The sequence below is a fragment of the Elephantulus edwardii genome, unplaced genomic scaffold, assembly GCF_000299155.1.
Source record: "Elephantulus edwardii isolate Elephantulus edwardi_28Jun2011 unplaced genomic scaffold, EleEdw1.0 scaffold00008, whole genome shotgun sequence".
NCBI lineage: Eukaryota > Metazoa > Chordata > Mammalia > Macroscelidea > Macroscelididae > Elephantulus > Elephantulus edwardii.
Window position 1 is genome coordinate 37,986,880 of NW_006399758.1, and position 8,984 is coordinate 37,995,863.

The following is an 8,984-nucleotide window of genomic DNA, read 5'->3' on the forward strand; positions in this document are numbered from 1 at the left end:
TGCAGATACTGAAGAAGACAAGGTTTTTTTTTGTTTTTTTTTTTTAGATTTGCTCTCTTCTTAGGCACCATAACCATTAAAATTACCCTGGTTTGCAATTCAATAAATTGCTGATGGAAATACTCAAATCTGGGTGAACAAGGAATTAATTTCTGTCACCAAACTTAAGATACAGGGATAAAATTCAGACTTCTTGCTGCCAAGTCAGAACCGACTCCGCTGACCCTCCAGCCAGTTCTCAGAGGCGGTAAATTGCTTAAGAGGAGACTGCCCAACTTTCACCAGTGGACCAGCTGGTGGATTCACACTTCCTGCCTTTCCATTGACAGTGCAACTCCTTACCCACTAGGTCACCAGAGCTTGCTTGATACTGGAATATGGTACATAATATACTAAAGATAAAAAGCCTTTCTCTTTATAGTCAATGTTATATCAATTTGAAACTTCTAACCTCATTTTTTTCAGACAGTAAAACAGGTCATACTATGGTTATTGAATTTATGTGGTTTAATTATTTTTTGCTTATCGAGGTGTGCTTAATCTGCACTTTCAAATTCTTGGGATTTTTTTCATCTTAAACGAAAAATCCTAAGTTTTCTAAGGCAAATTGAATTTCTCAATCTTTAGGTGAAATTTTTTTCAATTGCACTGTATTCATTGAACATTTAATTCTTTCATTTTTCTTAGAATTAAATGAATGGACCAAAATGCTATTGGTTTTCTCTTTTATTACAATGTTATATGCTTAATTTACTAGCGATCATAATTTACCTTTACGGTAATTATTGAGATATTTGCTTCTACCGATAATGCTGCTTCAGATGAATTCTTAGACTCTTGATGACTGTTGTATTTAAATTTAATGTTATTACAATTTCAGTCATAGTTGTCTATTGTAATTTCACAGCTTATTGAGAATGTCCTAACACTCTGAATGTACTTGATTCAGTATTTACTTTGCCTGTTTTTTTAAAAAAAATAATTTTGAAAGAATTCTATGTTTTTCTTAACGTCATTTCTAACTTGAAAATAATGACTGTATTATAAAGATGAACTCTGGTGAAGGGTAAGACCTGTGTCACTCCCTTGTGCTTTGCAAGCCTGTTCTTACTCTGCCGGTACTGTTTTTACGATGAGTGTATGCACTAAAAAATGGCTTCAGGGAAAATAAAGCTTCCATAGGGCCGTGGGTAAACGGGTGGATAATTTCATCTTTGCTAACTTCTTACCAATCATCTTCCAACTCTTCCTGCCTTTTTGAATATAAGTCAAGCTGTCATCTGCTCTTTTATCTTTTATACTTACCCTTCCTTGGATAATGTCTCTTAATTACAAATCTTGTTCTTAAATATCAGCTGTCTTCTTGGAGAAGTGAAGGGTGGGAGTGGAGTCAAAGATGCCCCTAAATATTTGAAGAGTTATCCGTACCATCTTGTGGGTCTCCCTTCTCTCCTACAATTTTATCTTTAAAGCCTCGCACAGTAACAAACACTGTCTGTACTAGATGGTTGCTGAGTGTTTAACAAAGTAAAATGAACTGGACTTTGATGTTTAATACTGTTTTTTAAATTTTTTTTACATTGGTTTGCATACAAAGTTCATATACATTGTTTCATATAATCATTGTGATTCATTGTGCTTTATAAAATTCATCACAACTGAACTACGCCCACCATTATCCTGTCTTTCCAGACCCCTGCTGGATCTTTCCCATTTCTTTAACTGCTCCTTCTACCCACCAAATTATGCAACCCTGTTTTGCCCCCTTGCCCACCTTCACTTCTCTCCTCCCACCCTTTTCCCCCTTGGATTTTCATACACGTTTTACTAGTTACCCTTCTGTTTTAAAAACAATTGTCTTAAGGAGCTCTAGTGGCAAGAAGCTGCACTGCAATCCCAGAGGTGTGTGATTCAAATCCACCAGATGCTCTCCTGGAGAAGGGACAATCTCCTCTTGTGCCAGTCTGATCCGATTTGACGGTAAACACAATCACACACGCGCGCGCAAGTCTTATGTAGTATTTATCCTAACGGGATAAATCACTCAGAATGCCCTCCAGTCTCCCAATTTATGTAGAAATTTTCAAAATTGTTGCTCTTGATTGCTGCATAATTTTCCATTGTGTTAATTGTACAATTTCTCAATCCATTCAATTGTGTTGGACATCTGGGCTGTTTCCATGTTATGTGATGGTGAATAATGCTACTATGAACATTGGTGTACAAATCTTCATTTGTGTCTCAGTTCTAATTTCCTTGGGGTATATTCCTAGTAGTGGAATAGCTGGGTCATACAGAATTTCTATGTTCAGCTTTTTGAGGAAACACCAAACTACCTTCCAGAGTGGTGGTACCATTTTATAACCCCAGTAGAATATGAGAGTTCTTGTCTCTCCACATCCTCTCTGACATTTATTGCTTGCTGTCCTGTTAAACTTTTACCACTTCTATTGGGGGAACATGGTAGTAGTTAAGAAGCTGCACTGCAATCCCAGCTTGACATTTTTATCGTCATGTGATAAAACAAGACTTAGATACCTCTTTCATATTTTATAGATTATCTGACTTTAATGTTTTCAATCAACAACCTGTGTTATGCAGATGACACAACCCTGCTTGCTGAAACTGAGGAGGACCTGAGGCACTTGCTGCAGAAGATCAAGGACTACAGCCTCCTATATGGACTGAAGCTTGCAGAAGATCAAGGACTACAGCCTCCTATATGGACTGAAGCTAAATGTTAAGATAACAAAGATTCTAACCACTGGGCCAATTGGCAGCATCAGCACAAATGGTGAGGAGATTGAGATAGTTAACAGTTTTAATTTACTTGGCTCCACAGTCAACACTCTTGGTAACAGCAGCCAGGAAATCAGGAGACGAATTGCATTGGGAAAATCGGCTGTGAGGGACCTCTCAAGAGTACTGAAGAGCAACGATGTCAGGCTGGAGACTAAGGTGCGCCTGATCCAGGCTATAGTCTTCGCAGTTATGTGCTACTTATCAGAGAGTTGGACAGTGAACAGGGCTGATAGAGGATTGATGCCTTTGAGCTGTGGTACTGGAGAAGAGTGTTGAATATACCATGGACTGCTAGGAGAACAAACAGGTTTGTCTTGGAGAGGGTGAAGCCAGAGTGTTCCCTGGAGTCAAGAATTCTGAAGCTTCGTCTGACATATTTTGGGCATGTTGCAAGGAGGGACTGGTCCTTGAAAAGGGACATCATGTTTGACAGAGTGGAGGGGAGGCGAAGGAGAGGAAGACCTTTGGTGAGATGGAACGATTCTGTGACTGGAGCGGTGGGAATAAGTGCATTTGAGATGGCTAGGTTGGCACAGGATAGAATAACATTTAGAGCTCTTGTACATAGGGTCGCTATGAGTTGCAAGCGACTCGAGGGCACATAGCAAAAACAATCAGAGTTTGTCAAGTAAAGTTTCAAAAGCATAAAATTTTATCATTAAAAAAAATAATCCCCCAAACCCCCAACACAACTGGAAGGTGTTTTAAAATGTTATGTAGTTAATAGGAACACGGAGATAAATTCAAGTTACAGCCTGCAGAATTAAACAATTCAGATTGAATTTAAAATGTCATTTTAAAGTTTAACTTGGATACAAAGACTATTTCTTGCACAAAGCTATTTTAATCTGATTCAGTCATGCAGTCTTAAACTCCACTGGATAGATTTCTAAAGGGAAAAAGCACAGCTCCTTAAGATTTGCAGGGGGAGAAAGGGGTCGGAGGGGGTGGTAAGACTTGCCAGAGGAGAGTATGCAGAATACGTATTATTAAGCGCTCTTGAATGACTCCATCATCTGGGGTATAGAGCAAAAAATATATTGTTGGTAAAGGACTGAGAACAGGTGAAGGAACATGGCTAAGAATCGGAAAGGAAGTGGTACATCAGGAATGCCTCCTCCCTCCATCCTTTTTCAATCTGTATGAAGAACTGATCATCGGAGAGGCTGGGTTCAATGAGGAGGAGTGTGGCATCAGGATTGCAGGAAGACTCATTAAACTTATGCATACCACACAACCTTGGTTGCCAAAACTGAGGAAACCTGAAGTGTCTGCTGTGGAAGGTCAAGCCTTAAATATGGATTAAAGTTCCACAGAAGATGACAAAGATTCTCACAGCTGGGCCAACTGACCACACTGTGATGGATAAAGAGTCTGAGGTTGTTAACAATTTTAGCTTGCTTGGCTCCACAATCAGCACTGTTGGTACCAGCAGTCAGGAGATCAAAATCATTGATTTTGCAGGAAATCGATTTGCACTGGGGCAATCTGCTGTCAGGGACTGCTCCAAAGTTCTAAAAAGCACTTTCGACTGATGTCAGTCTAAAGACTAATGTGTGCCTGATCTAGGCCATGGCCTTTGTAATTGCTTGCTATGCATTAAAGACCAGGACAATAGAGGACTAAGGATAACAGAAGAAGAATCAAGACCTTTGAGTTGTGGTGCTAAAGAAGAATATTGATTGACTGTCCCATGGACTGCCAGAACAAATAGGTCTGTCTTGGAGAGGAAGAAACCAAGTTTATCCTTGGAGGCAAAGATTTTAAAGCTCCATCTCACCTACTTTGGGCACATCACCAGTTGGGACCAGACTTTGGAGGACAGCATGCTTGGAAGGCTGGAGGGACAGCATGGGAGAGTAAGACTCTGGATGAGATGGTTTGACAAGGTAACTGGGGCTATGGGGTTAGATGTGTCGGAGTCAGACTGAAGCAGAATAGGGCAGGGTTCAGAGCTATTGTACCTGAGGTCACTGAGTCTCAGGCAGCCTGATGGCACATTAACAACAAAGAAGAAAAAGGAATGTTATAGACAATAGAACATTAACCTTCATTTAAAGATTAAAAGGACTGATAGTTCAAATCACGATGAAGTAATGGGAACGGAACTTAACCCTTCACCAGAACCAAGTGGAAAACAAAACAAAAATATGTGAAGTATTTCAGGACCTGGAAAATAGAGGGTTGATTTTATTAAAACACATTTTTAGAAAATTGTAAAGACAGGAATGAAACAACACTTAACACTCCATAATTCTTGGCATGTACAATTCTGTGGGACCAAGCTACACAGACTCCCAGGACTAAAAGAAATAAGGGGTGAACTCTACAATCCTGACTTGTCTGAAGACACTGAGCAAACAGGAAGTGGAGTCCAAACCAAGGCTTTCTTATTCATTGTCCAGCTCCAGCTTTTACATGCATATGAAGTGATTAAAATCCCGCATTGTTTGGGTCAGGTGCACCTTAGTCTTTAATTGGGGGAGAACAGGTTTGCAGATAAATAGAAATTGTTGGACCGAGTATTGGAGAGATGCAGGATGCAAATACTTGCGCAAAGATGTTGGGTGCCGTAGAGACATTCATAGACTATCATCCAAACTTAAGATGCCCCCTCGCTAGTGAAATGGGATGTGCAGTAATTAAAGAAAAAGGCTTGGAAATTCGACAAAGTCAAATTAGTGTGAATTAAAAAAAACAACAACAAAAAACCACAAACAACAACAAAAAACCATGAGGTTTGCCACAGCAGTCAATCTTAAAGGGATATATTTTAAGTTTGCTTCTTTCCTCAGGAAAATAATAGCATGGATTCCACTGCCAGCCTTCTAGTTAGCAGTGTTGCTGCGTGCCATCAAGTCGGAACACACCCACGGCTGACCCACTGCAGGTTTTCAGAGGTGGTAAATCGCATGGGAGGAGCATGACCGTCTTCCCTCTGCGGAGCTGCCTGCAGGCTGGCAGGGCAGCAACTCAGCACTGAGCCCTAAGCCTTTTCTTCCACAGAGAAACTGCTAAGTTCTATCCTTTTGGTTAGCAGCCAAGGGCTTACCTCTTACTACACTGAACAGAGGACAAGAACCATAGAGCTTACCAGAAATTAAGTATTTCTATAAATATGTAACCTGACTACTCTCTGCTCTAAACCCACAGTGCCATCAAGTCAGTTCCAACCACGATGACGCTCCATCAGGTTTCCGAGGCTTTAAATCTCAGTAGATCTTTCTCCCTCAAATCAGCTGGTAGATTTGGGAGATGTGAAGCCTCTTTTTGGTTAGCAGTACATCATGTTACACTGTGCTAACTATGCATGCAGATATATTTACAATATATATATAGATATAAAAATTTATAATTTATATGTAGTAATTCAATATGGACTGAGGGCTCAAAGTCAAGAAGACAAAAATTCTTACCACTGGACCAATCGGTAGCATCAGGATGGATGGTGAAGAGATTGAGATTGTTCACAGCTTCAGTTTGCTCGGCTCCACAGTCAACACTCTTGGCACCAGCAGCCAGGAAATCAAAAAACGTATTGCGATGGGAAAGTCTGCGGTTAGGGACCTCTCTAAAGTACTCAAGAGCAACGGTGTCTCTCTGGAGACTAAGGTGTGCCTGATACAGGCCATGGTTTTTGCAATCACTTGTTATGCATCAGAGAGTTGGACAATGACTAGGGAGGATAGAAGGAGAATTGACGCCTTTGAGCTGTGGTGCTGGAGAAGAGTATTGAATGTACCATGGACTGCCAAGAAAACAAAGAGATTCATCCTAGAAGAGGGTTAAACCAGGCTACTCCTTGGAGGCAAAGATTCTGGGGCTTCGTCTGACATACTTTGGACATGCTGCAAGGAGAGACAGGTCTTTAGAGAGGGACATCATGCTGGGCAGAGTGGAGGGACAGCACAGGAGGGGAAGACCCTCTATAAGGTGGATTGATTCAGTGACTGGAGTAATTGGGATGGGTATGTCAGAGGCAATGAGATTGGCACAGGATAGAGCACGGTTTAGGGCTGTTGTACATAGGGTCGCTATGAGTTGCAAACGACTCGACGGCACATAACCACAACAACAATGTAGTAATTATATATATTGTAACTGATAATTTATATATATTTATATAGATATTGTAATATATAATTTATATATCTATATAAGGAGCTGTTCCATCTTCTATCCAGGAGGCTGGGCTGTATGAGAAGTGTGGCATCAGGATTGGAGGTAGACTCATCAATAATCTGTGTCATGCAGATGATACAACCCTGATTGCTGAAACTGAGGAAGACCTGCAGTGCTTGCTGCAGAAGGTCAGGGACTGCAGCCTTCAATATAGATTGAGGCTCAATATCAGAAAAACAAAGTTCTTACCACTGGACCAACAGGCAGCACAGGATGGACAGTGAAGAGATAGAGATTGTTCACAGCTTTAATTTACTTGGCTCCACAGTCAAAACTCTTGGCACCAGCAGCCAGGAAATTAAAAGATGTATTGCAATGGGAAAGTCTGCTGTTAGAGACCTCTGCAAAGTAATGAAGAGCAACAATATCACTCTGGAGACTAAGGTGTGTCTGATACAGGCAATGGTCTTCGCATCACTTGCTGTGCATCAGAGAGCTGGGCAATGACTACGGAGGACAGAAGAAGAATTGATGCCTTTGAGCTGGGTTGCTGGAGAAGATTACTGAATATACCATGGACTGCTAAGAAAACACACAGGTTTATCCTAGAGAGGGATAAACCAGGCTGCTCCTTGGAGGCAAGGATTTTGAAGCTTTGTCTTACTTTGGACATGCTGCAAGGAGGGACCAGTCTTTGGAGAAGGACATAATGCTCGGGAAGGTGTAGGAGCAGTGCAGGAGAGGAAGACCCTCTATGAGGTGAACTAATTCAGTCATTGGAGTAATCTGGGTAGGTATGTTAGAGATAGTGAGATTGGCACAGGATAGAGCAGAGTTTAGGGTTGTTGTACCTAAGGCCGCTATGAGTTGCAGGTGACTCGATGGCACATAACAACAATATATATATATATATATATATACATACATATATATATATAGTAATCATATATATATATTTTAATTTATAACTTATATATATATGCATAGTTAACACAGTGTAACATGATGTACTGCTAACTAAAAAGAGGCCTCACATCTCCAAGTCTACCAGCTGATTTGAGGGAGAAAGATCTATACACACACACACACACACACACACACACACACACACATAAGATGAATATAGCATATGTTCTGGTAAAAGCCTATGTGTAGTTCTGGGTGTAGTTCCTCTCACCTGACCACTGTTTGTCTTGCTTATCTGTCTACATACGCACCTAAAAATGAATGTTTATTATTAATCTATTTGAACTGCATTCAGGCCTTCCCTGTTCTTGTGAGACCTGTCTTCTGCACTGTCTTCAATTTCCAATACTAGAGTAACAAATGGTGATTGTCACCACTAAGATTCACTTTAGCTCAGAGAAAACTGAAATTACAAGGGCCAAATGCCATTCTGATATACTTCTGACTTCAAAAAGAGAAAAAGACCAAGGTGCAAAGCACCATACATTTTCTGCTTTCAGTTATGGGGAAATGTACAGAAATCTGAATAGACATTAAAAACATCTGCAAAGACTCAATAAATTGGCATTATGCATTTCTTCCAGGGGGCTCTGGAGGCTTGGTGGTAAGGGGTTGCATGGCCAAACCCAATGGCACTCAGTTCAACTACACCAGCTGTTCCACAGTGGAAAGATGGACAATCTCCTCCTACACAATTTACTGCCTCTGAGTGTCAGCTGTGGGTCTATTCCTATTGAACAGTACACAACATCAACAATAACAATGGATTTCTTCTAGGAAAGGTGAAACGGGTAAGACATAGAAAGGAAAGGGAGAATTTTTGTTTTTATAGTTGGAAAATTTTTTAACTGATTATTTTAACTATTTAATAATTAAAAAACACTTTAATCATAACTAAAAATTTACTGGATGGTTAAGATGGCAAATCCAAAACATGTTATTTCTTTTCCAAAGGCACCCCCCAAAAGTGGAATTTTGCTTAACAATTTTAGGTCATAAAATATTTGTATTTGAAATGTTCTATACATTACATTCATATATATATAGTAATGCTTGCTATTAAGTATTTCTCCAAAGCTGCTTTTAAAATTCCG